Raw genomic sequence first — 9,035 nt, 5'->3', positions numbered from 1 at the left:
GCGCTAGTCTCACATGACGGTCATTTGGTCCTATGGCGACGTGGGTATTCGCGTTCCCGCAGCGTTTGACGCAGCTCGAAGTTCCCTTGAAAGGGAACGTCTCGGTTACGTATGTAACCCTAGTTCCCTGATAGGGAACGAGACGCTGCGTCGCTCCGCCATACTCCCGGCACTCCCGTTAGCGCTTCCTTCAAGCCTATCAGAAGCTAATGCGCTTGTGTTTTTGGGGTGCTTTATAGTTTCCTGGTCGATGACGTCACCCGCCTATGACGTTTCATCTCTCCATTGGGCTGATTCCATACGTGCTTCATGACGCACAACGCAGGGGCGTTCCCGCAGCGTTTGACGCAGCGTCTCGTTCCCTATCAGGGAACTAGGGTTACATACGTAACCGAGACGTTCTTTCTAACTAATCTTTCTTTCTTTCTAACTAATCTATCTATCTTTCTTTTATTCTAACTAATCTTTCTTTCTTTCTAACTAATCTATCTTTCTTTCTTTCTAAATAATCTATGTTTCTTTCTTTATAACTAATCTATCTTTCTTTCTTTATAACTAATCTATCTTTCTTTCTTTATAACTAATTTATCTTTGTTTCTAACTAATCTATCTATCTTTCTTTCCAACTAATTTTTCTTTCTTTCTTTCTAACTAATCTATCTATCTTTCTTTGTTTCTAACTAATCTTTCTTTCTTTCTAACTAATCTATCTTTCTTTCTAACTAATCTATCTTTCTTTCTTTCTTTCTAACTAATCCATCTTTTTTTCTAACAAATCCACCTTTCTTTCTAACTAATCTTTCTTTCTACCTAATCTATCTATCTGTCTTTGTTTCTAACTAATCTTTCTTTCTTTCTATCTATGATTGACCCTATGATTGACAGGTGAGCGGGGCTAACCTTTGTCCTTCCTGAGGTCCCTTTGATGTAGGGATTAACCTTTTACCTTCCGGAGGGGTGTTCCGGAGGTCCTTTGATGTAGGGATTAACCTTTGACCTTGAGGAGGATGTTCCGGAGGTCCTTTGATGTAGGGATTAACCTTTGACCTATCGATCGATCAAGTTGACAGTTGTCTTTGATCGTGGGGTATGACAGTTGTCTTTGATCTGTGGGTATGATATATCAAGTTGACAGTTGTCTTTGCCCATTGATTTTGGCCTATTGACCCCCGGGGGAAATAACTTTTTGCTGTGGGAAATCCCCTCCATGCCAGCCGTGTCGTGGTTAGTGAGAAAATAATTTTTCTAATGTCGCATATAGATTAGAATAATCTTTTCAAAACAAAAAGTAAAATCATCTTACCGTTTCAGAGAATTGGGTTTAAGTTGAAAAGAGTTGAGGATCTTTTGAAAGAGTTCCTCCGAGTGATTCTCTCTCACCGGCCTTTTGCATCTGACAGTTTTCTTCACTGTGTGTGTGTGTGTGTGTGTGTGTGTGTGTGTGTGTGTGTGTGTGTGTGTGTGTGTGTGTGTGTGTGTGTGTGTGTCTGTGTGTGTGTGAGTGTGTGCGTGACATCCGATATCCTGGCATTCCTGAGCACGCTATATAAATGGAGGTCCTGTGTTGCCCTACAACCAGAAAGAGAAACATGAGCTACGAGAGCATGGACGGTTCATCCTCCCCTAAAACCCCAGAGACGGGGCTGACCAGCAAGATGATGGAAAGCCTGACTATGGCGCCGAGAAAGCCCATCGGGCACGTCCGTTTGACAAACTTTCTCCATGAAACTTCGGAATGGACTCAAGCTGAATATATGATGTGTAGTAACCGTGTATTCGGGTACATATTTCATAAACCCTCGCGAATTGTTGTACTCTACACCGCTGACGGCGTGGGTGAGTTTCAGCCTGCGGAAGATGCATGCGTTGTATTTCCTGAAAAAGACTGGACTCTATTTTACACGTTTGTCTGTAAGGATCTGCACGACATCGGCGAAGAGCCTTTGTACACTGCCGAGTGGGACGGGGTAAGCCCGAACACCCGGTACCGTGTGGTTGGTGAACATACTAAAAAGAAGCCGAATGATTCCGTCTACATATTCTGCTGTAAAGACAAGACAAAGCTCAACAGCACCCTATCAGGAGTCATTCGGCCTAACGAGCATCACGCTCTGTATGAAATGCAGTTTGTGTTCAATTGGTGCGATCTGATTCTGCTGAGTACTGTTTTTTCAGCCATCAACAAAATGTTCAATTGGTGTGACATGCATGACGGGTACAACAAAATCAAAGTGCAGCTGTTCCACCCCGAGAGATGCGAGCGCAGCAGTTCGTTTACTAAGCCATCCACGCCCATTCACTACAGTCATCGTCAAGCTCAACTGTCAGACCCTCCCAAGCGTCTTTATAAACCGTGGTTGAAAGTCTAGAACGTCCCGCCCTCTTCTACACCCCATAAATTCCGGCGAGCAGACCTACCCGAGCAAACACATATAAACCATGGCTGAAGACGGAGGTCCAGAACCCGCGCACGTTTGCAGCTGCGGTATCTCTTTCGGTAGTTTTCTCGATGACAATTTAATCGACGCCGGCCCATCGGACCTCCACAAAGACTGGGGTGCAGATTTGTGCACAGACTACGAACCTTACAACACGACTTACTCGTTTGATGAAGGTGACGATCCGGTTGCTAAACCATGTTTCGACACTACAGACGGCTGTTTCAGCGACGTTGGCTTCAAAATCATAAAAGCAGCGGTCATGGTGCTGCTGCAACATCTCATCGGTGAGAAGCTCAAGGACGAATGTGACGGGTGTGCGATCGATCATCCTAGCCAGCTGCAACATTCATGCCTGTTTGACCCCTCTACTTACTTCTTCGACACACACTTTGACGAACTGTCAGGCAAGCTGTTTAAACCCAATTTTCATTCCATCATCGCTATTATCCTCAACCGGTGCGGGTTAAAATCTCGACCCCACCGTATTCAAGGAACAGTCGGAGCTATTCTGCGTGAATTAAAAGACGAACCATTCATTGCATCCAAGCTAGAAGAAATCAGGGGGCGACTTCTGGACAAACCCTGCAAGGAGATCATCTACGACGTCGTTGATCTCTGGGAAGGTCTCTCAATCGTCAATGACCAGTGATCAAACCTCCTCCGACATGGGTGTTGCGGGTGAGTATAACGCGTTTTATCGCATCCATGTTTAAAGATCATTACAAAGACCAGATCATCGGTCTTATGAACAAGATTATTGAGGACGCACCTGATTCCCTGTTTGAAATTCCACGTGATGATGAGGACACTACGCGTGAGGCCAATCTCAAGAAAATGATGATAAATGTAAGAAGTCTGGGTCGTAACAATACATGGTACTCTATGACCTCCGCATGTCTTGACAATAACGAACCAGTATGCAATGTGATAAAACAGGTTCTTGATTGGCTGTACCGTTCACAGTCCGACATCAGTGTCTTCGACACGTTGTGCATGTTCACGTTTGTAGTCGATGTATGTATCCATTTGGTCAAAAGGTCAAAGGGGTTAGACACTGACGATGAGGAGGAGATGGTCGAACGTCGACAATTGATTAACAACGTCGACCAAATTATTGAACTGTTTACCGATTATGTCCTAGACAGAAACATGTTTGTGTCCCGCAACTTTTTATTCTGGCTAGATTGTGATTGTAATTGTAATTAGACAGTTGAATTATATTCATTTTACTTTGAACATGTAGACACGTCATTATATCCATTTTTACTTTGATCATGCATGTCATTATAACCATTTTACTTTGTGTGTCGTATTATATTCATTTTACTTTGAACATGTAGACATGTCATTATATTCATTTTTACTTTGATCATGCATGTCATTATAACCATTTTTACTTAGCATGTGTATCCTGTAACCTCATTATTTTTTTTACTTAACGTGTATCCTGTAACTTCATTTTTTTTTTAATAAAAGATTGATTCAAATCATCCGTACCTCTCATTCTTTCACAGCGGCTGAAACATCATCATGTCTGAGCTCATGAAAAAGGCTTATTATACCCCGTCCAATCCAGGTTCTTTAGGGGGTAAAAAAACAATTAAAAGATGCCGTCTTAAAAGATAGCGGAGTCCGTCTAAGCGATAAACAGGTTTCAGAATGGCTGGCTGGTGAGGATGCTTACACATTACACATCTCCCTTTGAGATTTTTTGGGTCGGATTTTCAAGTTTCTCCAATCTCTTTGAAATTCAAACCATGGGCAAGGCATGTCCAGGTGAGCACAGGAGCGCAGGTTTCAGCTCCAAATTGTGTCCAGAGGCTGAGATCTGGACGTCCCACCTGCAACTTATCCCATTCAAAAATTTAGGCTGTTCGTGGACAGTGGAATTTCGGGCTTTTGAAGGCTGCTAATTGCTCAGGGGGGCCCAAAGATGAACCTAAAATTGACATTTAATCATTATTATGCATTTTTATCAATCATGACATCAAAATATAAAAAAGATCCCACCAGTAACTTATTTGACAGGGTCCAAATAGGCTGTTCGTGGACAGTCCATTTTTAGGCTAATTATGCACAATTAATAGCTTTAATGTACATCAGTGTGTTGTATTGTGTCCCCAGTGTGGTTTACAGTAGGTTTGACCACATAAAACCATTGTAATTATGAAATATGACCTATTATGCATTGACCACGGACAGCCTATTTGGACCCCGTCAAATAAGTTACAGGTGGGCCCTTACTTTGCCCACCTGTAACTTATTCGACAGGGTCCAAATAGGCTGTCTGTGGACAGTCCATATTTAGGCTAATTATTCATAATTAATAGCTTTAATGTACATCAGTGTGTTGTATTGTGTCTCCAGTGTGGTGTACAGTAGGTTTCACCTAATAAAACCACTGTAATTATGAAATATGACCTATTAATGCATTGACCACGGACAGCCTATTTGGACCCCGCCAAATAAGTTACAGGTGGGCCCTTACTTTGCCCACCTGTAACTTATTTGACAGGGTCCAAATAGGCTGTTCATGGACAGTCCATTTTTAGGCTACAGTGGGCCCTTAATTTGCCCACCTGTAACTTATTTGACAGTGTCCAAATAGGCTGTTCGTGGACAGTAAATTTTTAGGCTAATTATACATAATTAATAGCTTTAATGTACATCAGTGTGTTGTCTTGTGTCCCCAGTGTGGTGTACAGTAGGTTTCACCTAATAAAACCACTGTAATTATGAAATATGACCTATTCATGCATTGACCAGGGACAGCCTATTTGGACCCCGTCAAATAAGTTACAGGTGGGCCCTTACTTTGCCCACCTGTAACTTATTCAACAGGGTCCAAATAGGCAGTCCGTGGTCAATGCATTTTTAGGCTACAGTGGGCCCTTAATTTGCCCACCTGTAACTTATTTGACAGTGTCCAAATAGGCTGTTCGTGGAGAGTAAATTTTTAGGCTAATTATACATAATTAATAGCTTTAATGTACATCAGTGTGTTGTCTTGTGTCCCCAGTGTGGTGTACAGTAGGTTTCACCTAATAAAACCACTGTAATTATGAAATATGACCTATTCATGCATTGACCACGGACAGCCTATTTGGACCCCGTCAAATAAGTTACAGGTGGGCCCTTACTTTGCCCACCTGTAACTTATTCAACAGGGTCCAAATAGGCAGTCCGTGGTCAATGCATTTTTAGGCTACAGTGGGCCCTTAATTTGCCCACCTGTAACTTATTTGACAGTGTCCAAATAGGCTGTTCGTGGAGAGTAAATTTTTAGGCTAATTATGCATAATTATGCATTCGTGGCCACACAGGCGGTCAGTGGGATGAATATGCCGTTCGTGGTCACATAGGTGCACAGTGGGATGAATAGGCTGTTCGTGGTCACACAGGCGGTTAGGGGGATGAATAGGCTGTCCGTGGTCACTGGGCGGGGCCACGGGCCGTCACTTAGATTGGCCGTGGACAGACGGGCCGTTCGTGGTCACACAGGCTGTCAGTGGGACGAATAGGCTGTCCGTGGTCACTGGGCGGGGCCACGGGCCGTCACTTAGATTGGCCGTGGACAGACGGGCCGTTCGTGGTCAAACAGGCTGTCAGTGGGACGAATAGGCTGTCCGTGGTCACTGGGCGGGGCCACGGGCCGTCACTTAGATTGGCCGTGGACGGACGGGACATTCGTGGTCAAGCAGGCTGTCCGTGGCCAGACAGGCGGTCAGTGGGATGAATAGGCCGTTCGTGGTCAAACAGGCTGTCAGTGGGACGAATAGGCTGTCCGTGATCACTGGGCGGGGCCACGGGCCGTCACTTAGATTGGCCGTGGACAGACGGGCCGTTCGTGGTCAAACAGGCAGTCAGTGGGACGAATAGGCTGTCCGTGGCCAGACAGGCGGTCAGTGGGATGAAAAGGCCGTACGTGGTCAAACAGGCTGTCAGTGGGACGAATAGGCTGTCCGTGGTCACTGGGCGGGGCCACGGACCGTCACTTAGATTGACCGTGGACAGACGGGCCGTTCGTGGTCAAACAGGCTGTCAGTGGGACGAATAGGCTGTCCGTGGTCACTGGGCAGGGCCACGGGCCGTCACTTAGATTGGCCGTGGACAGACGGGCCGTTCGTGGTCAAACAGGCAGTCAGTGGGACGAATAGGCTGTCCGTGGCCAGACAGGCGGTCAGTGGGATGAAAAGGCCGTACGTGGTCAAACAGGCTGTCAGTGGGACGAATAGGCTGTCCGTGGTCACTGGGCGGGGCCACGGACCGTCACTTAGATTGACCGTGGACAGACGGGCCGTTCGTGGTCAAACAGGCTGTCAGTGGGACGAATAGGCTGTCCGTGGTCACTGGGCGGGGCCACGGGCCGTCACTTATATTGGCCGTGGACAGACGGGCCGTTCGTGGTCAAACAGGCTGTCAGTGGGACGAATAGGCTGTCCGTGGTCACTGGGCGGGGCCACGGGCCGTCACTTAGATTGGCTGTGGACAGACGGGCCGTTCGTGGTCAAACAGACTGTCAGTGGGACGAATAGGCTGTCCGTGGTCACTGGGCGGGGCCACGGGCCGTCACTTAGATTGGCCGTGGACAGACGGGCCGTTCGTGGTCAAACAGGCTGTCAGTGGGACGAATAGGCTGTCCGTGGTCACTGGGCGGGGCCACGGGCCATAACTTAGATTGGCGGTGGACGGACGGGCCGTTCGTGGTCACATAGGCTGTCAGTGGGACGAACAGGCTGTCCGTGGTCACTGGGCGGTCGGTGGGATGAATAGGCCGTTCGTGGTCACATAGGTGGTCAGTGGGATGAATAGGCTGTTCGTGGTCACACAGGCGGTCAGGGGGACGAATAGGCTGTTCGTGTCAGTGGGCGGGGCCAGGGGCCGTCACTTAGGTTGGCCGTGGGCGAAAAGGCCGTTCGTGGTCACACAGGCGGTTAGGGGGACGAATAGGCTGTTCGTGTCAGTGGGCAGGGCCAGGGGCCGTCACCCAGGTTGGCCGTGGGCGAAAAGGCCGTTCGTGGTCACACAGGCGGTCAGTGGGACGAATAGGCTGTTCGTGTCAGTGGGCGTGGCCAGGGGGCTGTTCGCAGGTCACAGGTGGGACGGACGGGCGCTCCGTGGTCGGTGGGTGCGGTCAGGGAATTTCGCGAATGGGCGGTTAGGGGGATGCACGTGCGATCCGTGGACGCCCGCCCGCAACCTGTTCGGCGCGCGTCGAATCGACTGAGGGCGGTCGGCGAGTCGCTCCCCTGTGGCCGATGCCCGGATCTGAAAAAATCACCTAGGGGGCGTCGCGCGGGGGTCCGCTAACCTCCTACCACGGACTACCTTTTAAGCTGTCCGTGGACCCCTTTCCTAACCCGGTGGCCTAAAGTGAGTTGTGGAAACTGGGGGCTTGGCCTCTGAGGGGGCCAAGCTCATAGAATCCGGTCTCTCGACTGAGGTCGTTGAGACCATCCTTCAATCCAGTGCTCCTTCCATGAGAAAACTATATACATTGAATTGGTAACTGTTCTCTACATGGAGTAGAGAACGTTTTTTAAATCCTGTTAACTGCCCGGTTGGTACAGTTCTCGATTTCCTACAAGACCGTTTCTCTGCTGGATTATCTTCCTACACCTTAAAGGTGTACGTAGCGGCTATATCTGCTTATCGCACCCCTCTGGGGGCTTCTTCTCTTGGGAGAGATCCTCTTATTATTCGTTTTCTCCGTGGTACATTGAGGCTGAGGCCTGCACTGCACTCTAGAGCACCGGCTTGGGATTTGGCCATTGTACTTGAGGGTCTGGCCTTGGCTCCCTTCGAGCCTATTGAAGAGGTTTCAGAGAAGTTCCTTACACTAAAAACTTTATTTTTACTTGCTATTTCTTCCATCAAGAGAATTGTAGATCTGCAAGCGCTGTCGGTGGCTACTTCATGTTTGGAATTTGCACCTGGTATGGTGATAGCCTTTTTACACCCTAGGCCGGGTTACATTCCTAAGGTCCCCACTAATGTAGCGGGCCCTATTTTGCGGCAGGCTTTTTGCCCTCCACCTTTTAATACCCCAGATCAGGAAAGTCTAAATCTGATATGTCCCGTTAGGGCTTCGGATGCCTACGTTCACAGAGCTGCCCTGTGGCAGTTATTTGTCTGCTTCGGTTCAACCAAGAAAGGTTGCCCTGCATCGAGACAGGTAATGAGCAAGTGGGTAGTTGAGGCTATCTCACTTGCTTATGAAGCGGTCGGACAGCCTTCACCAATGGCTGTTCGGGGCCATTTTACAAGCAGTATGGTTGCCTCTAAGGCTTTAATTTCGGGTGTTTCCCTTGAGGATATTTGTAATGCGGGAGGCTGGTCCTCACCACATACATTTGTCCGATTCTATGACTTAGACCTCTCCACTCCCGGGGCTAGGTTGCTTGCTTCTTAGTGTGCGCAAGGACTTCACACAGAACGGGCATTTCTCATTATGGCGTAGTGGGTATGGGGTTCCCACCACGTCTCAACGCAGCTTGTGTTCCCTTGAAAGGGAAAGTCTCAGGTTACGTATGTAACCCTGGTTCCCTGAGAGGGAACGAGACGCTGCGTTCTCCTGCCATACTTCCTGCATGC

Source organism: Siphateles boraxobius, unplaced genomic scaffold, assembly GCF_051911475.1.
Source record: "Siphateles boraxobius isolate OS27281-9 unplaced genomic scaffold, OSU_SipBor_1 89, whole genome shotgun sequence".
Taxonomy (NCBI): Eukaryota; Metazoa; Chordata; class Actinopteri; order Cypriniformes; family Leuciscidae; genus Siphateles; species Siphateles boraxobius.
The sequence above is the reverse complement of the archived record's forward strand: the minus strand, read 5'-3'. Positions refer to the sequence as shown.